Raw genomic sequence first — 23,916 nt, 5'->3', positions numbered from 1 at the left:
GTTAAATGGTGATACCACTCTCCTTCCACTTTGCTGTAAGCCCTCCAACACTCTGATACGAGAGTGGTCTCCGGCAGAAAGAATTTTCTTATTAGTGGAAGGACGATTTCGGCATTCCTATTTGGTACGTTAACCAAAACACACTCCTTTTCGGCGGGGTCGGCAAGATCGTCGTATCCACCAAAGGCCTAGGCCGGTGGTAGAGGTCTGCCTAGGTTGTGTTTCCGGGGATTCCTGAGAAAGTAATCACGGTATATATCTCGCAGGAAATTCTTCCAGACCAAAATTGGGTGGCATGACCGCAACCCACATTCGCGTTGGAGATTCCTAATCGTCGCCATCTCGAACACCCATATCGAAATTCTCATCTCTTGCGTCGAGTTGAAACTAAGCGCGCAGCGTTTTGATTGGCTGATTACCATGTTTCGTCAGACAGCAGCAAAACCCGAGCTGTTGACGTCATGAGCCGGACAAATCCGAGCAAATGCTGAGTTACGTCTGGTTCGTTGAATGCACAAGTACCATTATTTTATTTTTCCATAGGTATTACTACTTACCAAAGCCAAGAGGCAGCTCAAGGATAACGGGGTAAAGAGTGTTCAATAGAAATTGGACAATATAGTAGTCGATAGTAATGGAAATTCGGTAAATTTGTTAACTTATATGAAAAGGCTCATCAAAAACATGTTTACGTAAGACTTGAAGACAACCATATTGTAGTCAGCTGGAAAGCAGGAAAAGAGAAGACAAGTCCACAGGCGTGCAGTTCTAAGAAGAAGCTTTGTTCATGGAATCTACGTTTAGGTTTAGGCACACTATTATTATTATTATTATTATTATTATTATTATTATTATTATTATTATTATTATTATTATTATTATTATTGTTGTTGTTTTTATATTTTTCTACATCTATTTATTATATCTAATCGTACATGCATGAGGTTTTCGTAATTTTACATGTACAGAGGATTAAGCGTTACTAAATTTATATATTTAATCATATAAATATTTGATGATAAAGAAATAGCAATGGACGGTGATTGTTTGTATGCAATAATTATTATCAACGTTCAGCAATTAAACAGCTTATATTAATTATTATAAATTATTTAACAAATGTGTTAAATAACATTTATCCCTCACGAGAAAAGGCAAAAAACGCAAATCTACATCAAATGAAGGCGTTTTATTCGTTGATTTTGTATACCTTAGAATTAAGTGTATATGACTACGCATAAAATACTAAGTCTACCATATGCAGAACAGACTTTTCTGTGTCGTAGAGAAAAATGTCATTTAAATTTTTCTTCTCGAGATTTGATTTGTTTGCTTTCTATTTATTTTTGCACAAATATTGCAAATCGACTGGTAACACGATGTAATATGCTTAATCCGGGTGTGTAACGCATCCTAAGTTTACCTTTTATATGTTGCCTCATAGATAAGAACGTGTGTACACAATTCTTTTTGCTAGAAGTAAGTATTGCATCTGTTTTGACAAATCGGTGAAGAAATATCCGACAAATGTTGTTTTTCGTCCCATTATAGAGTATTCGTTAATCGACACATATGTCCATTGCATTGAATGTAGTCGTTATTTTCTTATCTAATGTTATCAGGACATTTTAGGCTGAAAATAATTCTTAATATTTCACAAACGTTTATAAAATATTCAACACATGATATATATATTTGACGTGGCCGACCTAACGTAGAATTAGTCAGCTGTCTATGTTTATATGGATTTATTAGGAGAGAATTTCTGATGTAAAAGTGTATTTTACCTATAAACCAATATACTTTCTAACAGAGACAGCAAATATTATAATGTAAACACTGATTTAAATTCAATTTTTGTAACGTTCTATAGTATAATATATAAATATAATATATATAAACGTTGTGTATAGCTTTATTTTTATTTTGAAATTGCTATGAAACGCCGAGACATGAAATTTGATACACTGGAAGAGAATAAAATTCTTCTCTTGTTTTTATAGAATTTGAAAGAATATTTTGAAAATTACGCACATTTTTCTATTTTCAGGTAATTTTAAGTGTGGATCAATTTATTGCAGGTCTCCCAAAATAGCTAGAAATGGTCGATGGATAGCTAGTGAAAAGGAACCTGTCGTTACAGCCCTTGCATAAGGTTAATCTCTTGTAGATGTAGCCAAGGAGCTTGGAGGCCATCGAAGAGCATTGTCTTCCTTCGTGGAAAATCCAAATTTTAAAATAAGGAAGGACAAAAACACAAGAAAATCCATTTTTGGTCGTCCGTCAACTTATCAAATAGCTAGGGAGCAACAGTGCTGCTAGAATTTGACAAGGCTGGAATATCTTCCTTGTCCAGAAAGACACCCTGCAATGTCTTAATCAAAATTGCAAGAAGCATTATGCCCATAGTAAGACCTGTTTTAAACCAAACTCATCAGAAAAAAAACGTTTGTCTTGGGCTTAGAAATACATGAAAATGAAAACTAGCTTTGAAAATGTTCTTTTGCCGATGAAACCAGACTAACCAGATCAGATGGGTGGGCCAAAGATTTATGTAAAGAGAATTTTTTTCAATGGTAAATGTCGGCAGATTACTTACGGAAAAATGGTTAATTAAACTGCAGAACCCCTTGTTAATTGAATACCCCCCCAAAGAACGAAAAATATACATATGTGTTTGATGTTTATGTTTTTGCAAATCGCTCGTAAAAACTTTATTTTTGGTCAAATAAAAAAGCATTAAAATCTACGTAAGACGAAAAAATTAACCACGTTTTAAAAAAAAAAAACTTTCTTATTTGAATAATCCCCACTCAATGTGATCGGGCGCGAGCGTATCATGTAAAAAAAACACTACCGAAGGCGGTGAAATGGCAAAAAATATTACCAAGGTCTGTGGGTTCATACCATGCAAACGGTAAATTTGGGGCGGGTTTGATTCTCAGATTCGTTGTCAGCGACCTTGAATACAGTTTTTGTTGTAGCGTTAGGTAATATTTACCAAAAATAGTTTTTTTGTGACACAACAGAAACATTTTTATGAAAGTATATTCAAATAAAAAAAGAATATAGATAGATTTCTATGAGTCGTTCTGTTTATAATTGTCTATTTAAAAAAAAAAAAAACTTACAGCCATTGAATCATAAGTGGTTTGCCATACTTATAGGTAAATGTGCACTGAACAGATTCCATGATACTTAAGTTAAATTCAAACTTTGATATATATTTTAATTTAAACGCGAAAAAAAAACACAACTGGGACGCTAAAAACGTACACAGTAAAACAATACGTTTTACTGTCGCGTAAATTGCCTTGTAAAATACTCTTTTGGCTGTCAACGGGTTATAGAAGATTCATTGTACGAAAACTGCGTTATAATAACTTAAGCGTAATACGGAAAAGAACGATTAAAAAAAAAGGCAGAAAGTATTAAGAATTCTTTATTTGGATAATTTAAACACGAAAAAAATTGGCACGCTTGCAGTGTACACAGTAAAACAGTACGTTTTAGTGTCGCGTTGATTATTTAATATCATATATGTCGTATATATGAAATAGGTCGATAATTATACGTATTATTTGTAATCACGTTTGCGTCCCATATCTGGAAGTTTTTTTTTTATTCAATATATTTAATATATTCGCTTTTCTAAGGACGTCCGTTTGTTTGAAGGAAACCGGTCCAGCGATTTGTGTTTATTTGTTTACGCTGTTATAGGTTAATGTTTATGTAGGCATGCGCAACCGGTAGTCGTAAACCGGATGTGTTATACCACCCGTTACAAGGTCATTTAAGTTTTATAATTATATAGACTGTTGGATTACCGTTTCTTACACTTTATTTAGCAGTTTTCTTTGGTCATGTAAACTATTAGTACGCCAATATAATTCATAAGTTGTTTTTTGAAAAAAATATTCTCCATAATGCATCATTGTTCCTTATTTTAAACGCCGATGCCCGGGAGAAGAGGGGTATGAGGTTAGTGAAAAATAATTAAAACTAATATCCTCATTTAATTGCATCCCCACGAGGGGAGAGTTAGTCAGACACAGAGCCAATTTTCCATGTGAGCTAAATCCAGCATCCCATACATTATCTACTCCTTTTTGTTTGTTTATAAAATTTAATCGGTGTTGCCCATGATTTATTATGATAATTATACCATAGCAAACGTGTTTTATTTCCTGCGAAACAGATTTTTTTATAATTTCTTTAATATTTTAAATTAAAAATGGTCACTTTTTACGATGTGGCCCAGCGTCGTTTAACCCCTAAAAAAATTAAGAGCTACTTTTTGGGGGTCTAATACGTATAAATATTGTTTATAAATAATATGAAAGAAGGTATTTTGAGAAAAAAAAGGAGATTAACGTTTTAGGAAAGGGATCACTTTTCTATATAAATTTAACGCAAAATGAGCACCCACTTTTTGGGCACAAAGCGTTCAACGAGACATGTAATCTCTAGCATTTTTTCAAGTTTGGCGATCGAGGGGGTGCAAAACATGACAAATATATTTTTATTTTTGTTTTTTTAGTGTTGGGGGCGAGAGTTATATTTCAAACATAAAATAACGATAAATTTAATTATTTTATATGAGACCATTCTGTATTTCACCTAACAATTTTATAAAAAAACGAACCTCAAAATATGGAAAATTAATTTTTTTGTGAAGGAGGATTACATTAGAAATATAAAAGGACGAAAAATTTAATTTGATTGTTTTTGGAATTAATTTTTGGTAGATATTTTTTTCGATCGCATGGGCATTCGCAGTTATTTTTATTGAAATAAAAGTAATAATTTTTTTTTGTTGTTACTGGGGGGGTGCTTTCCAGTGATCAATATCCGGAGAATTGTTTCTTCTCTTTGTAGTCCTTCTGGCGAAATATCTTCTTTTTTTGTGGGGGGCAATTTCATTTGCATGTTTTCATCCGTTCTTTTATTTTTGTTACGGGGGTATCCACGTTGCCCATGATGAAATTGAGTAGTATAAGGTGTACTTCAAAGGGAACTCCATTTTAACCCAAGTTCTTCTTGCTCGTCCGTCGGAATCGACGATGACCAAGGTATCAATCAATTCGGCGTCAGGGGTTTGTGGGTCCTGAGATGGCTGATGAGGCCAATCCGTGCTCGGCAGACTCTTCCACACCCTGGACACGTGAAGGCGGTATCGGCAGGCTGTGAACAGGCAGCTCTCTCCTTCCTCCTCTTGCGCTTCTGCTGGTCGTGTGTCATGCGTTGATTCTCTGCCCTGTCGGCTCCTAGGCTGATGACGCAACGCCAGGCCGAACGTTTAGCAGCGCGACTCTCCCAAGACTGGGGGCTGATATCAAAGTCTTTTAGGGACGTTCTCAGACAGTCTTTATATCGTTTCTTTTGGCCCCCTGCATTCCGCTTTCCCTGGCTGAGTTCCCCATAGAAAAGTTGTTTGGGGATTCGGCTGTCGTGCATGCGATAGACATGGCCTGCCCACCGGAGCTGGGTTTTGCGGATTATGGTGGTGATGGTATGGAGCCCCGCGCGCTTCAAGACTTCTGTGTCAGGAATTCTGTCTTGCCAGCGGATGTTGAGAAGATTACGGAGGCATCTGAGGTGGAAGCCATTCAACTGTTTTTCATGTCTTTTATATGGCGTCCAAGTTTCGCAGGCGTAGAGTAGGGTTGTCAGGACGACCGCTCGGTATACTTTCAGTTTGGTTGCGAGTGTAATGCCTCTCCTCTTCCACACATTGTCTCTAAGTCTACCAAATGCATTGCTCGCTGTGAAGATCCTATTGTTAACCTCAATGTCAATGTTGGCGGTGCGGGAGAGGGTGCTGCCAAGGTAGGTGAATTGCTCCACAGCATGGATCTTCTGTCCTTTGACAGTGATACCGGGTTCATGGTATGCATCTCCTGGGGCGGGTTGGTACATAACTTCTGTCTTGTTTGTACTGATGGTGAGACCAAAGTTGTCACAACTGGTGGAAAATCCGTCCATTTGACGTTGCATCTCTATCTCATTTGGGGCATTAAGGGCACAGTCATCGGCAAAGAGAAGGTCTCTGATGATGGTTTCCCTCACTTTCGTGACTGCCTGCATTCGCCTGATGTTAAACAATTTCCCGTCACATCTGTACTTGATGACAATGCCAGACAGAGTGACTGTCTTTGAAAGCGTCCTGGAGCATGGCAGAGAAAACCATGCTGAAGAGCGTCGGGGCTAAGACACAGCCCTGCTTGACCCCATTGGTCACAGGGAAGGGTTCTGAGGGGTCGCCGTCATCCAGGACACGAGCGGTCATGCCCTCATGGAACTGCCTGACAATGGCGATGAACCTGTCTGGACAACCAAATTTTTTCATGATCCGCCAGAGGCCATTTCGGCAAACAGTGTCGAAGGCCTTGGTCAGGTCGACGAACGTGGTGAAGAGGCCCCGGTGCTGCTCGACCCACTTCTCCTGCAGTTGGCGTGCAGCAAAGATCATATCAGTCGTCGCGCGGCCCGCTCGAAAGCCACACTGGCTCTCGGGAAGAAGACCATCTTCAAGGTGCACCAGCAGGCGGTTGAGAAGGACGCGGGCCAGGATTTTCCCGGCGATGGAAAGAAGGGATATCCCGCGGTGGTTGTCACATGACTGACGATTTCCCTTGCGTTTGTAAATGTGAACGATAGTAGCATCACGAAAATCTTGCGGTAATTCTTCACTCTCCCACATGGATTGGAAGAGTTCTGTTAGTCTTAAAAGCAGTATAGGTCCACCAGCTTTATATACTTCTGCTGGAATTGAGTCGGGGCCGGGGGCCTTCCCAGAGGAAAGTTGCTTGATGGCTTTGCTTACTTCCTCTGACGAGGGTGGGATGTCGAGCTCCTCGTTGATAGGCTCCTGGCGTAGTCGATCGATGGCTTCATCGTTGATGGAAGATGGTCGGTTTAGCACACTGTTAAAGTGCTCCGCCCATCTATCAAGGATTTGCTTTTTGTCATTCAAGACAGTTGTTCCATCGGAGCTAAGCAGGGGGGAGGAGCTAGAGGACTGGGGACCGTAGACAGCCCTCAGCGCATCGTAAAACTTCATCATATCCTGCCTATTGGCATGCTCCTGGATCTCATCTGCTTTGGCGCTGAGCCAGGCATCCTGCATGGAGCGGAGTCTGGCCTGCACCTTGCTGCGGATGTTGATGAATGCAGCTTTCTTTGCAAAACACTTGGGGTCACTCTGATGTTCACGGAGAAGTTGGCGTTTCTCCTCCAGGAGGGGCTGAATCTCAGAGTCATTTTCATCAAACCAGTCCTAGTGCTTCTTTTGCTTGGGTCCAATGATTTCGAGAGCGATGGAGTTGGTGGAGTCTCTGAGGTGTGCCCACTGATCTTCGATAGTGTCCGAGATGGTGAGGGGGACAGATAGCTTGTCTTTGATTGCTTCCTGAAGCTCATGGATGACATCTGGACTTTTAAGTTTTTCCAGGTCAACGCGCTTTGTGACTTTTTGGCCCTGAGGCCGAATCTTGGGTTGGATGTAGAGGCACATTTTGGATATGATCAGGCGGTGGTCTGTCCAACAGTCGGCACCACACACAGCCTTGGTCAATCTTACGTCTCTCCTGTCCCTTGCCCTGATGATGACGTAACCCAAGTAACGCCGGGTACACATGCTAGTATATATATATATATAAGAGCAAATAGTTAATAAAACGTGTTAAAACACTTGGAAAAAGAGTTAAAAACATATTTAACCTGCTCTTATTATACTTTATTTACATCTGGTTGAGATTACTTTATAAATATTAATTCTTTAATATTTATAATATACTTTAGTTTTACCATCTTGGATCATTTTGGTAAATTTAATTGTAATGTTTACTTTTATTATATATATATATATATATATATATATATATATATGCAAGAGATATTAATTTTCCTCGCTAAATTAAACGATTAGAACAGCTCAATAATAGTACATGCTCTATAAAACACAACCTTCAACGGAGAGTTCAATTCCATGAATTTTCTCTTGCAATTTGAAAAAGACGTACCATTAAATAAACTGTGGGATCCCCAAATCTCAAGGCCATGGAAATTTTTTTTTAGAATATCCCAAATATAATAAAACTTGATGTATCCAAATCATAAATTAAAATTCAATGTAGCAACATTTCTAATGATTTGTTTCCTGACGTTAAGAACTTCCTTGGTGCGTGTTAGCAATAATCGTCATTAATTACAACATTTGCAACCAGAATTCTTCAAGTGAATTTGTCTTCGGTATTCAAAGATATTGTATTCAACTTTATGTTCATTAATAAAAATCTTGTAATCATACAAATAGTGAGTAAAATTTGTACAGCACTCCTTCTCTCTTTCCCCCTCTTTCTCGCTCTCTCTCTCTCTCTCTATATATATATATATATATATATATATTATATAAATATATATTAATTTATATACATATATAAAGGGAAAGAGAGAGGGGGGAGAGAAAGAAACAAACTATATATATGATCCGATATTAAAATATTTATCTTGCTTTCTCGTACAATTAAAAACGTTTTCTCAAAAGGTAGCAACGTTTCGCAAAGAATAACTAATAAAAATAAATACAGCTAAACCCCAGGATATAATGGCCACGGGATACCTTTACTTTTAAGTTTACGATGTGGAATATGATGTTTTAGGTCCTTAGTTACGGCATTTGCCCTGTCTTACGGTGCTATTTATAATGTTATTTGATTGTATGTGTAGTATATACTGTACTGTACTTTGTTACTAATTTTTAATATGTACTGTATAAAATGTTACTTAGATCCCGTCATACGGTGATTTTACCAGCCAGGAACGGATTAATACCGTGTCCTGGGGTTCTGCTTTAAACAGTTTTCATTGGAATTTAATTTCACATTTTGCATATATATATATATATATATATATATATATATATATATATATATATATATATATGTATATATATGTGTGTGTGTTTATATATATATGTGTGTGTATATATATGTCTGTATATATATAAACGTGTGTATATATATAAACGTGTGTATATATATAGATGTGTGTATATGTATATATATACACACATATATATACACACACGTTTATATATATACACCCGTTTATATATATACACACATATATATACACACATATATATATACACACACATATATATATATATTCACACACATATATATACACACTCATATATATATACACACATATCTATATATATACACACATATATATATACACACATATATATATATATACACCCACACATATATATACACGCACACTCACACACACACACACACACACATATATATATATATATATATATATATATATATATATATATATATATATATATATATACACGGTACTAGTACAAGCACAAGTCCGGCGTAATTGCACCATCTAGCAAAAAGGATTCCTTTGGCAATCACGCATATAAATGGCACTTTATTTAGTTGGCGCAATTACTCCCGGACTTGACGCAATTACCCCAAATTATATATATATATATATATATATATATATATATATATATATATATATATATATATATATATATAAAGCTGAATGTATGTGTGTATGTATGTGTGTCTGGTAACGAATAGGCTGCTATATGGTTGATTATTTTTAAAAACTGATTACATATAATAATAGATGTATCGAGCCACAGCAATGGGTATGTTGGATCTGGCAGAACAGTGCTTCATGAAAATTGTGGGGTCTGCATTCGCACCTGGTCCACAAAGTATGGAAAAAAATTTAAAAAATTAAAAAATACGTTTACAAGTGTTTTTGATATTGATGTACATAATTACACTTTGATAAGTATGTTTAAACTTAAATAGGGATAGTATAATAAAATTGTGGGGTCTGCGTTCGCGCCTGGCCTCACTAGAATGGACATAGACACACTAATAAAGACTTTTCATATCTATCTGCGTAAGTATACTTTGATAATTAAGTTTCGGTTTGAAGAAATATGGTATAATAAAATTATGATGTGTTCGTTCGCGCCTGACCTCCATAGAATAGAAATATGTCACAATGTTTAACATGGTTTTTTAATATAGATCCACATAATATTGTGATAAGTGTTTCAGTATGAACAGGTATGGTATAATAAATTATAGGGTTTATCTATTTTATTTTTACTTTCCTAATATTTTACTTTAGTTTTGATATCCCCAAATTCGAAGCTATGTCTTTACAACCCTTCCTTTTCATAACCTATCATACTTTCATAAATCAGTCCATTTTCTGTAGGTTATTTTTTAATCTAGTCAACGACGGGTACTTTTGCTAGTATATATATATATATATGTATATATATATATTTAAATATTGCATTCATACATATATAAAATTGCATATGTATATATATATACATATAATTGTTTCTCTCTTAACATATTTTCCTATTTGACAAGTATGCAACGAATTATAATATTTCGAAATGCCTCCAGCTATTCATAAGAATATATATATATATATATATATATATATATATATATATATATATAAATTAATTAACATAAAAGTATTACTGAGCTATAAAAAAGGACACTTTTAGCTTCATTCAACAGTTTCTACTCTTAAAGGTACGACTAAATATGATTATTTGTTTTTACATTAAACTTCACTATCTTATATGTAAGACTGTTAATATACTAAATTCTTCATATATAAAAATGGTATAAAAATACATACTCTTTACATTTAATGAATTTTCAAAGATAAGAAAATGAAGAGGAAAGTAATAAAAATAATTTCCGGAATTATACATAACTTAATATTAAATGTTCATAATCACCACCTGCCACCTTTTCTACCCAATCTGATTAGTTATTTCTCTTTAATATCAAATACAGCGTCGTCTTTATACATCATGTGCTATGTAGTTTTCATATCTATACGAAGCTTAGCCATTCAAATTTGCTTTTCGGTCTCAGTAAGTCCCGAGATTAAATATTCAATTATAAAACAAAGACGCGGACGAGAAACCGTTTACAATTGCCTGCGGTTGTTCATTATTCCGGGAATAACATTTAAACGATCAATCCCGACTGCATTATGCCAATATTAGAACGTCATTTGCTGAACAAACTTAGAGGATTTCTTATAAAGATGTCGATTAATGTAGAGTATATATTCATTACACTTAAGAGACATTAGATACAAATCTCCTATCCTTCTACTTAAGAATCTGATTAGGAAAATTGTTAGAATAATATATGAGAATCTGGACTGAGCTTGGCATCGTATTAAAATCAGGGAGTTTGCTTTCTTTTACAAACCAATTGTCAAGAACTGAAGGCCACTCAAGGATAAGGGTTTATACGTATGAGGATATCAGTGTAACTCAGTGTTTTGTTTTATTTTACTTCAGTGGACGTTCTCAGATATCAACGGACCCACTACATAGGGCTAACACTTGCACTCTATATGAGATACATAGATATTCGAAGGTTCCATTTATCGCTGAAACTCCAAGTTAGCAACGAAATTGAGAACATATTTTTTCCTTCCTGAATTAACCTATTTATATTTTATTCTATTCTATTATATATTTTTTCGTTTTGGTCTCCTGGTTTTACTGGGTAACAAGACAACAATTTATCAGGTCTGGTGGAGTATCCAGCTTCCTGCTATTACTTGAGGTAATTTCACTTGGATAAAGTGTACCACTCCTCGTAAAAACTAATGTAAATTACCCATAGTTAGGAGATCTTATTTGGGCAGCGAATACTATGTGATTCTGAATATTTTGTCAGGGTTTACTTTTAGGGAGACTGTTCCCAAGCCAGGTTGTTCTGACTCATCCCTGTACAGAGAGACCTTAGACACTCGAGGGTAGTGTCTAGTAGCTATTAAAGTGTTCTCATAGTGTCGGTAGTTGTGGATATTGAATTAGAATTTGATTAGTTAAGGAGACAACTCGGCAAGATATTGTTTACATTAGACTTGAAGAATTTTATGCTTTAGAAAGGTTTAACAAAATCCCCGTTACGGTGTTTTATAGTTGATAAGTCCTGGGAAAAGAACTTTGTTCATGCAATTTGCATTTTGATCTTGACACAGACAAAAAGTGAGGGAAGGTGTTGGCAGGTTGTGTAACAAATCGTGTGTTTATATATAATGTTTTGAAAACCAGGGACTGTAAAGTAAAACTCAGTATACCGATTTCCAAGACGGTTCTGAACCGTGCCAAAGCAGAAAAGAGTGTTCTGAACACATCACTCCTGTAAACGACAGAATAATACTCCATTTAAGGGCGTATCTGGCTCTCACACAAGAAGAGGGTTACGTCTGGTGTGCAATACTTACTGGAGCAGTATTATTATGTAACTATATCTCTTGCAACTATTGCTGTGAATATGTTTCAGAAGCTTATCGAAACAGAATGCATCGCCGAGATAATATTCCTGGATTTCAATTTGGGCGAAGTGTTCATCAGAACGTCTCTAGTGAAAAAGTAGAAGCTTGGTCTATGGTACGTTAAAATTTACCAGCCGCCTTTTATCTAATTGCAACACGTGCTCAAGCTCGGAGCAGAGAGTAATCTTGATCAATGATGGCTTTTAAAGTGTTGGCATAGATGTCAACAGATGACCTTGCTTATTATGGCAATGTCTATTCTTATATTCTTTTTTGCATACATTTTTGATATGATCTATAGCTTTATCTATTGTGTTTACATTTGCTGTATCGTTGTTTATTTTCACCTTTTGCTTTGATATAGTTCGTTCTAATCGCGCTATATTGTGACGTATTTTTAACGATAATGTTCATGTGTTTAGTTGATATTTTTGTAGCCATGTCCAAGTGATTTCGTGAGTCTCATTTTTTTATTTTTACGAATCGCAATGTTGCTTTTTATTTTAATATTTTTCCATTCTTTTAATATTTTCCATTGCTCTTGCATGCTTTGCCCTATTAATTTTATAATGTTTCTGCCTTTACTTGGTTGCTTTTCCCTGTTCTGCGTTTTATATTTTTTTTATTATTTCCCTGCAATTCACACAGTCTTCTATGTTAAACAGTCATATTCTTCTTTTTAAACTTTGCTCAGTGATTTGTCAGTATTATATTTTTAAATTAATGCACTGTTCATGGTCAGAACTTACCTTGTTTTCTTGTTGAGTTTCCTGATTTATTTTTGTTCGGCCACGGCCCCCCCATACATATGGCGACATACGTCACATTTCCAAGCTGATTCCTAACATATTGATTTAAATTAAACAAAAATTGACCAACAAATATACTGCTTAGTTAACTAAAAATTAAAAACGCGTAAGAATTACGTATTTTTAACGTAAATAATTTATAAATTTCAAGATAATTTATCAAAACCTATTTTAGTTTCTAAACATGTGTTCAACACTTACATGTATGATAAAATTAAACGAATAAATAATCACCGATCAAAAGGAATCTTGCTTGAATTCTTTTCTTATTATGTAAGCGATTTTTTAGTGAAACTATATTATATACTTTTGCTAACACATAATGCGTTTGCCCTCCTACAAGTAATCAAGTAAAACGTGTAAAACGGAATCATTGTCTGGAACAACAGCCCGATTACAATATTCTGACTTTATCAGTTGCAAAATAGGTTTTAGGATTTTTTGAGAAAACTTCCTACAACTTACTCTTACGTCAGAACATACTTTAACAATAATAGTATTGCTTTAGAAAACTCATTTTCAAATGCACCTACACACTCCCCCCATCATATTGTGTACATTTTAAGGTATATTTCATCAATTAATATAACAGTCTTTAGAAAAAATGACCTTTGTCTTAAAATTTTATTACTAACATTGATCCTAATCCAAATGTTTGATTTTTTTTCGAATGAATAAAAGATTGTACTGGACATTTCCCCAGAAGTAATTCATATGCTTCCCTTGATTTATAACTCAATAGTAAGGCATCACTTATTAGGTCTGCAGAAAATGGACGACAGTCTTTTGTTTGATTATAATGTCTATTTACTAAATCGTTCCAAAGCGAGTGTTGTTCTTCAACTAAGTTTTACATGTAAGTTTAAAACTTTTCTAACATGCTAAATTTTGTAAGTTTAGCATTACTTCATATATACTTTATTCTGGTAATATAGAGGTTCCTTGCTTTGCATCTGCACATGAATATTTCGGTCAATACGAACATATAACTTTATAGATAAAAATGTGGTTCAAGGTCGAAAACTATTTTATAAAGTAGAATATAATTTTCAAGTTTTTAAATTACAACCCAGAGGGACAAGATCTCACAGTGTATAGGGTAAAATCCGTTTTAGTGTCAGTTGAAAAAAATCCCAATTTATCTTTTCAATCCGTCTTTTCTTTAGAATTTACTAAAATTTGTTGAATTCGGTAAAAATCAATTTTATTATTTTTTCTGAATGTATTTATTGTATACTTATGAATTTCAATTTGATTTTTTTTTCCTCTCAAAATATGCTTTATACAAAGAAATGAATATTTCGTTGGAAAAAGTATGTCGACTAACAAATTCTACCAAGATTTCGTTAAGATCGGCTTTATCAAAAGGAAGAAAATGTGGAGATTTTTTTAAATTTCTGTTAGAACAATCAATTGCCATACTTTTCTTAACCGTTTTTTTGTGATACAAATTAATCTTCAAAATTGAATAAATGTAATTAATGCGCTAGCAAAAAATTATTATATAAAGTTTCAAAAACGAAAACATTTTATTATTGATAACATGTTTAAAAATGTGCATAAATTTTGATAAAGTCTCTTCAAATTTATAAATTATTTACTTTAAAAAGCGTAATTCGTTAATTTTTTCCACCTTAAATGTGTAATACCTAAGCGATCAACCGGTTGATAATTTTTAGTTTCAATTCATATCATCCTGTCAGAAATCAGCCTGTGAATGATATGTGGTCATAAGTATAAGTGGATCGTGTGCCAGCTTATTAATGGCCATTATTATCTTATTTGTGATACTGCCAAGGTGTTTTATTTGGTTTACGAATGTAAAAAAAAAGGTTTGTCAGAGTCTTATTTTTCGCCGAACGGATTTCAAGCTCGAATATCAGTGCGTCTATACAGTGAGAACGCGTCAAACATGGGCGCTTATAGCTGTGTCTGTTAAGTGTTGTCATACCCCTCCATTGTCTTATGATCCCACAGGCGCCATCAGGGAAGCAGTAGTTTTCGTTGGGTACTTCGCCATAGAAATGAGGCTTTTGTCAGAACTGTTTACTTCATCGGAAGCATGCGCTTCCACTTCTTTCTCGTGAAAATCATCCGGTTCTGTTGCGTCATTTTATACGAATATATTTGGCCCGCTTTCTGAAGATGCTATGCTGCCAGATTCTTCTGATGACAGAACACTCAAAATGGGGGTGCAGGTCCTTTACCTGTCGGCTCATCCCATTTACCAAAACCGATTGTGGACTAATTATTTCAATTACCCGACCCTAGCCAAACTTGATCGGGCATTGACTTTCTTGTGCCTTCAGACAAATGCTGTCGCCAACTTAGTAGAGACTTTGCTCAGGACCTGCCGATGAATGCATAAAGCAACTTCTTACACGCGGACCTCGTAAATGTAAATGATACCGGCTAATGTAGTCAAATAGGATTCACTGTTTTGGGAGGTCACATTGTACCACTAAAAAGCCTCTACTATATTACAACACATTTTGGCTACGATTCAGTTCACAAGTACTAAGCACCGCTTAGCTATGCCATTCACGACTGGGGAATATACGCAATGACATATCGGCTCCACGCTCCAATTGTCTGCGAATGTGCTGGATTCCTTGCTGACTATACCATTATCTGTGAGTAGTTTCTGTGATGGGCCACGTTCACAAAAGACCACTTCCTTTCCCAGAATACGGCTTGCTGGGTTCTGCCGTGTTTACTGCCTCTACACTGAAAATCGCGATGGGCTACAGTCTGTAATAAGTAGAAAATGGTAAGCACCGTAGTGCGCAATGACCATCCCCAACTGCTGTTAATCAGAACTCACCTGTAATTTCTCTTCACTCAGTGGACGGGCACTGGGTCTATAGGCTGGCATTCGTCACACATTTTTATTTGCTGTATTCGTCGTATCAGGGAAAAATCCTCTGGCAAAATAAGTAGTACATTACCCATATTGGTGTAAAATCAAGTTAGTAATTCTAATATGACCTATTCATTAAGTCAACATAAAATTAGAAATATCTCATAATACGCAAATTACTTGTAAAGAAATACGATTTCCCACTAAACTTCTAGGGGTAGTAATTCATATCGAGAATACTCCTCGCTGAAAAAATAAAGAAAAAAACAAAAAAATAAATCTAAGGCGATGAACAAGCATGCAATTCGATCACAGTCTTCCTAGTGTAGTGATAAAACATCCGGACACAGAGTATGTGATTGCTCCATCGAAATTGAATATAATTATCCGCGCTGATGAACCGAAACTACGGCAAAACAGGTATCGGTGGAAGATAATTAAAAAATACAATATACAATGTAATTTATGTCAATATGCGTATGCAAACTATTAAAGACTACAGCAATCACATGCAAACAAACGTATTGGAATGCGCAAAAAACCCAATACTTTCTGCAAAATAAATACAAATCAGTAGCAAAAATATGGCAGTAAACAACAAGTCAGACCCAATTTGGATTAAGCTCCCCAAATGCAACGTAAATCCGATGTCAATTTTTCATCCAGAATAATGGGTTTCTGACAAGTTCAATCGAACATGAATGCATTTGACTTGATTCACATTGAAGATTAAATAAGGCATTTAACTATGGAAACACCGAAAAAATAAAAATAACATCAATGAGATCATATGTTTCATATATTTATTAATAGCAATTTTCACATCATTATTGACGACATTTACTTTCATTTCAGTTTTTCTTATTTATTTTCGACACAAACATTAAAACTATATAATACATCTATTAATCTACTAACCACATTTTATTCTTTCTTTTAATCTAATTAATAAAAACAAACTTACACCATCATGGCCAACTATATACACATCCCCGTATGTTACATGAGAGGACACGTTTCTAAGAGGCCATTGTTTTTATTATGGAAAACTGTGTAAGCTTGAGCCGCATACAATGTTGAAAATGTCAAAGGTAAGTAACTGAAAAGTAGTTTACATTAACTCTTAAAATAATGAATGATAAACTTTTATTTACATGTTTTATATTATTTAAATCTTAAAATACATGTTTTTATCCATATAAAATGTTTTTCGCCGCTTTTATTCATGTTAATTTACAGAACAAAAGTACAATAGAGTAACCTCCCTTGACTTTTTTCAAAGGTGTAAGCGATCTTCATGTTTACACCCATTTTTACGATCTCTACTTGTTTAATTTTTCTACCCGTTTTAAATATTGTAAAAAAAATATATATTATCTTTTTTAAAATATTGTTTAATTTTGTTATAATTTTCTTAACAAAATGGTGAACAAATGCATTGCATTTGGCTGCAAAACTGGTTATAAATACCACGAAAATCTATCAACCTTTAATTTTCCACATGGCAAAACCGACCTGTTGTAAAAATGGACAAAATTTGTAAATCTTGCCGATTGGATTGCAATTAAAAATTCAGTTTTATGTATAAAACATTTTGAGAAAAATATTATTTTAGAAGGGAAAAGAAATAAGTTAAATTGGTCCGTACATCCAATATCAACATTTCATTCACCGTTAGTGAATATTAAGCCATCTCTTCTACCTACATAAAACACAATAAGAAAAGCCCCAACGGATAGAAATTACCAAGATGATGAACTACCATATTTTCTTTTAGCAGACATTATTATGAGTTTTGAAGATTTGGAAGAGGCAAAGTGTTGCTCCACTGGTTTCAGTTTAAAAAAAATAATGAAAAATATATATGGATTTTCCAGATGGATTTTGAGACAAATTTTCTATTACTGAAAGAGTGCATTCGGATTGACAACAATTTACACGTTCAACTTCAGTATTATGGGAATTCAATTACATTACCACATTAGTTTGTGAAGGGTCACAATGAAAAACTTACAAGGTAAAGTATGTTCGAAAATTTCCTTTCTTATATTCAAAACATTGTAGCAGAACCTCCAATTTTAGGGTTGAAGGAGACAGTGCCAACTGTAGTTAAAGTCTTTTCTGAAGTGTCTGTTATTGTGACTGGCTCTTTCAGGAGATAATTGCATGCATTGTACAGCTTTTAAATGCAGGATTTAATATAAGGGCTGTAGTTGCAGACAACCATTCTGCAAATGTATATGCCTTTAAAATTTTATTAAACAATTTAAAAGGAGATAAAAACATTTTATTATTTATCCAGATTCTTCAAACAATTTTATTGTCTTTTTTGACACTGTTCAATTGTTAAAGAATATTCGAAACAGTTTACTAAACAAAACCAATTTGTGTTTCCTTCTTTAGATTTCAATATTTTGGACCTTCATTTGTGTTCCCAGTCAGGAGTTTTATCTTGGTCTGATATACATAAAATATATGACAAGGACAGGTTTTTGGATGCTACATTACGAAAAGCATCAAAACTAACTTTTAAGGCATTACATCCCGGTGACAATAAGTAACGTGTCAATTTGGCTATTGCTGCATTCCACCCACGAGACAACAATTGCTGCTTGTAGAAGTTACTTTCCAGAACGGACCGACATTGCAAATTCTCTTAAATTGATATGGTCCTGGTGGACTATAGCCAATTCTAATCAAAGAGATATCCCTACTTTTTTTAATAATGCGGTTACTGCAAGTGATGATAAAATCAACTGTTACCAAATATTTTCTAACTGGGTCGACTCTTGGTCAAAAATTTCTGACTTTTGCCCCACTGCACAGACTAGCAAAGCATTTGTCACAACTTTGAGAGCACAAGCAATACTTATGAAAGAACTACTGAATGATGGGTATGAATATATTCTCTCTCGTAGATTTCAAAGTGATCCCCTTGAAAAGCGATTTTCACAGTATCGTCAAATGAGCGGAGGGAGATTTTTAGTGAGTCTTTGTGAGATTTAAAGCAGTGAAAAGATTTTAATCTGTAGATCCCTTTTAAAAAATATTAAAATCTGGCATGAAAACCTCAATCCATTGTCAAAGAGTGAACATAATAGTAATCTTCTTGATATTTTGTCCAAACATGAGTCAGAAATAAATGAACTATGTTTATCACCTGACAGCAAAGAAGTAGCATATTCAATTGCTGGTTATGTTAAAAAAAAAAAAAACTTTTGAAGCGCTTTAACTGTGATATTTGTTCTACTTTTATGGTTGGCAATGATACGGAGATCACTGAGAATAATTATCTTAATTTATTATTTCGAGGAGGGTTTACAATTCCATCCACTCGGATTGCTGAATTTATTCCTTCTAGTTTTGCAATTTTGGATTTTTCTTCTCAATTCATTGAAAAACAGGGTCAGTATACAACTAGGAAGTCTGCAGAAATAATTTTAAAAATATTTGCCAGAGTATGTATTTACATGTGAGAAACACATTGAAAAAGTGCATAAATTTGCAACAAAAATTGTTATAAATATATTCTATAACAACAAGCAAAAACGTTCTACAGATGAGATTAGAAAAGATTCAGTAATTTTTTTAAAAGCGGCAACGACCAAAATAAAAGTGGAATTTACTGTTGAACATTTACCTTTATTTACAATGTTTATTGAATTTCTTCTGCTTTGTAAAGATATTTTAAATTTCTCTTGTAAGAAAGATGGCAGTTAATGATTTGATAATTTTGTAACAGAGTGAAAAACAATTTACGTCCTTTACGAACTTTGCCTATGTTTCCCGACAAGGAAAAGAGACACTGTAGCTCAAACTCCGCTACATTTCCTTCTCATAGCTGAACATCTTGGTTATGCTTGATCGCTACATATGTTCACATGATTTAGTTGGCTACTCTTGTCTAACACGTTCTATGGCACCGATTTGCCAGTTTGCCTGGTTACTATATACTGCCAGTAATGAGGTCATCTGTATTAGCATTTAAAGCCGCTGATTTATCATCAATAGCATAAAATCAGAATGTTTGTAGCACCAAGTCACGCATAGAAAGAGGCACTGCACTCACCTTTGGTATGCTTTGTCGAGATCACAATTCTGTGGTTAAAGAGTCGAATGGCGATCTGCTTGTGTTGCCATACTGTATATTATGTGCATGTACTTTGTCCAACTTTAAAACATAAGCTTATTTACAAAATCTAAGCTAAATAAAATATACGATCAAACAACACGCACATTAAAACTACGAATTCGTTTCATTTCTTGATGCTTGCATTCACTAATGTCGATGTACTAAACACAAACGTAGACGATTGAGGATCGTTTCTTCTAGCAAACACTCTGGATATTTTTGCACTGAGCAAAACTGGCCTCCAAGCCTGACATATTAAATATGACTGATTATCTTTATTGTTACTCTTAGGATTAACGCATATGCCGAACTTGGAGTCTACATTGGAAAAACGCTCCACATTTTCTATGAAACGCAAACTAGTATCGGGCAAACACACCTTTAAACTAAACCTAGTGTTAGTAAGCTAATTAGAGCTCACCTGTAATTTCTCTTCTCCAAGTTGACTAATTACACAGACCTAGCTGGTAGCATCACAAATAACTTTTCTATTATATATCCCATTCCCTTAATCAGACAGTGATACCCACGACATGTCTCCCAGATACATAGAGTCAGCAGGTTTCACTTCTGGGCCTATTTCTGAATGCAGTTTCCGAAGAGTGTGTATCATTTTACTATTTCCCATCCGGGAATGCTTATTACGTAGTGATACTTTTAGATTTTACCCTAAACTCGAGATCTCAAGTTGAAGAGTCATAACATAAAACGAAAACGTACTTCAAAAAGACAACTACAGGGTGGTCAAAAAGTCAGGTAGCATGTTAAAGGTAGAAAAAACAATATGATCCACTATAATCTCTATTCGTTTAATATTATTTGTTTAAATATTTGAGTGTAATATATAAACTACCCCTCCTGATTTCTGGCTTTGGGGCTATGTAAAGGCTAGCGTTTATGGCAAGAAGTCTGATACAATAGCGTCTTTAATGTTATTTATTGAAGAGGAGATTGCGCGGATATCAGCTGACATGATTACACGTGTTACACAATCAGTGGTTAATCGCTTCCAGCGATTGATAGAGAGAAATGGACGATAATTAACAAAATAAACATATTTAATGTTTGTTTCATTTTATATTTCAATGTATGGTACTTAAATATACGTGTATTGCTAATATCGTTTTTCTTTAAAATGTTACCTGACTTTTTGACCACCCTGTATATGTCACACCAAAGATGCTATATGGCGTAATACATGTATTTTCTATTCATGCGGAACAATGTGCGACTGAGCCTACTAAATTGTTCAACGTGGCAATTAGAACACATTTTTCCATAGGGAGTCCTAAAATAAACCCAACTCTACCTGATAGTGTAATTTTCCTTGCACAGTCTCATAATTTCATAAAGCATAGCACACAATTATCAGAAATAAGTAAAAAGTATAAGAAAGCTAGAAATAATTACAAAGATAAAATATTCCCAGTCAAGAAACGACATATCGAAAATGGCAGAAAACGCATCGAGTCACGGAAATTAAGAACTCGTGATACATGAACAAATTATAAAAGTAAATAATGACCGAAGCAATTCCTTCACTATCAGACAATTTAACATTTTTTGGTAATAAATAAATTTGAGCTGCTTGCCGGCTGTTTGCTTCCGACACCAATTTAGACCAAACAAACAACTTTCTCACAGATTTTCTTATGCAGAGATCGATGATCTGAGACTCATCCTATCCAGGTCGTGATATCATAAACAAAATTAAGCACTTAAATGCATGTGGGACTAATCTCATCCAAGCTATACTATTAAAGAAGTTTCCGCTAAAATTTTCCCAGTTCATTTAAAACTCCTAACGAAATTTCTATCATTAGGGCAGGTCAATTTTGGAACCCCGGTGAGACAATGATGATGATAGTTGGGGGTTGACATAGAAAAGACCTATACGAAATATTTTTCTCAAAATCGTTATCTTTGCTTGAGGAAATGACTTTAAAGTTGAGGAATTGAAGCGATTAAAAGTTTGTTGGTGAATTCTTAACAACGTCCCGTCATCAAAACAAACCGTACTGTTAAGAAAATGGAATCATTATTTAGAATATATTTTAAACTGTATTTTAAAATAAAAAGACTGAGGATAATGAATTAATAAAATAAATATTAATTTAAAGGCAACATTATGTTTTTTAAATAATAGCTACCAAAGTTGGCTTTTTTATCTCAGGAACTTTTTTTGGGTGGGAACATTTTAGATTTCACCGTCACAAAACACGCTCGTTATTGATATTGAAAATTAACGTTTGTTTATTAGTTAATTTGAAAACATTACGATTTAGAATTATTTATTTCGAAAGGAAAACGAAAAAGATTTGTTTAAAATATATATTATTATATTTCAAGTGTCTTCAGTGAATTAAAACATATTCGTTTGATCTTTTTTAATGTGTTTTTCCATTAGGTTGGTGCAAAAATAATGGCATTTTCTGGCGTTCAAATGAACGTCAAAAACATTATCTTTGCAATAACCTAATATTTCCCATGAAATTCTATTTGAAATTTTTATTAGAATATGGGAATACTTCAGTTTTAGATAAAAAAATAGTCCATACATTTTTATTCTGCACATTCTTTACGAAACATAACCACGTAATTTTTCAAGTTTTTCTACTTAATAAAAAATACTTTGAAGAAAATAAGTGTCAAATTTTAATTTCTTTTATTTTAAGGGAGTAATTGTTTTTAAGCAGTATTTTTCTTCTAAAATTATAGTTTTAAAATCTGATAACCCACAAAGATTAATACGAGTAAATAAGGAAACTCCTTTAAAGTTTTTTTTATTATTTGTGCATCTATGTTATTGTACTAAAATAACTTTGTTATTTAGAAATCCATTCTTAATATGAGGAGGTTGTATTGTATCTATTCTGTACTTTAACCAAAAATTTAATAAACAAATATTTCATAAAAATTAAATTTAACTTGAAAATACTATTAAACATAGCATAGTAACATAGATGCACAAGCACTGGTTTTTCAAACTCTAAACACTCATTTAAAATGGCGCAGCTACAACAAGAATGAATGTCTTTATCGATAAATTCATGTTATCGAAGGAGGAGCTAAAATCTGTAAAAATGTCTAAACTAAACACTGTTCTGCCTCTGATTTGGTTTGGTCCGCTCTCTTCAATGCATCTAATTAAACTCTATAAGGTTTTTCATTATTTCTTAAACTAGCACTTATTTTTACGTGTGATACTGGAAGATGGCCTAATAGAGTTTATTTCAGTTATAATCCATTTATTTATTTTACTTTTCAGATTAGAATGTCAGTAAAAGTACGACGTACAGTTTTAACCTGTGGTTCACAAAATTTGCTGGTCCACATTGTCATTGGGATGAAACACCCCCCAACTTCACGACACATCATCCAGTTTAGTTATTTCCTCGAAAACAGTTATCCCCACTTAAAAAAATAGTGAGATTTCCAAGTTAATTTCCAAGGAAATATTTAGTATTCGGCAAGCAGTAAATCCACAAATGCCCTTGTTAAGGTAACATTATATAGGACAGAAGGTCAATATATTTTGCTATAAGAGGGCCAAACAGATTTACAGGGAAGCTCTTGCAGCAATCAAAGTGAAAAGAATGAAGGAACAGCTATACAGACTGTTTGATACATCTTCTTGTAGCTGTATACTTTCTGCCTAGAAATGAGATGACTTTGCAGTAAAGTGCAAGACAGAAAATTGTCAAACACGGCACATAATCTGCACTTGTCCT

The sequence above is a fragment of the Euprymna scolopes genome, chromosome 1, assembly GCF_053919585.1.
Source record: "Euprymna scolopes isolate OS-2025 chromosome 1, ASM5391958v1, whole genome shotgun sequence".
NCBI classification, from domain to species: Eukaryota; Metazoa; Mollusca; class Cephalopoda; order Sepiida; family Sepiolidae; genus Euprymna; species Euprymna scolopes.
Note: the sequence above shows the minus strand (reverse complement) of the source record.